Here is a 353-nt window from a genome sequence, read left to right as displayed (position 1 = left end):
AACTTCGTTATGTGCTTGCTGTGTTTGCAATATAAAGGCATTATTAATAGGTAAAAGTATAATGAGGTTTTACATTTGGGCACTGTAAGAAAGAAAACATTCATATATCACAGGGTATGTTGATATCCTTAATATCAACATAAACAGCGTTGTAAAACTGCCATAGTTACAGCGAAATATAGATGAGAATAATAATGGAACAGTGAACATGGGTCTAAGTCGATTACAGATAGTCACTATTTTCCTCTGCAACTGCACAGAGCAGCGTATCTAGGTCATTTTCCTCTTCAGGAAATGGGCTGCAAGACACATTCCGAACCCAGAAAGGAAAACACCATTTGTCTAGACGGATA

Source organism: Penaeus monodon, chromosome 15 (genome assembly GCF_015228065.2).
Source record: "Penaeus monodon isolate SGIC_2016 chromosome 15, NSTDA_Pmon_1, whole genome shotgun sequence".
Lineage (NCBI taxonomy): Eukaryota > Metazoa > Arthropoda > Malacostraca > Decapoda > Penaeidae > Penaeus > Penaeus monodon.
Note: the sequence above shows the minus strand (reverse complement) of the source record.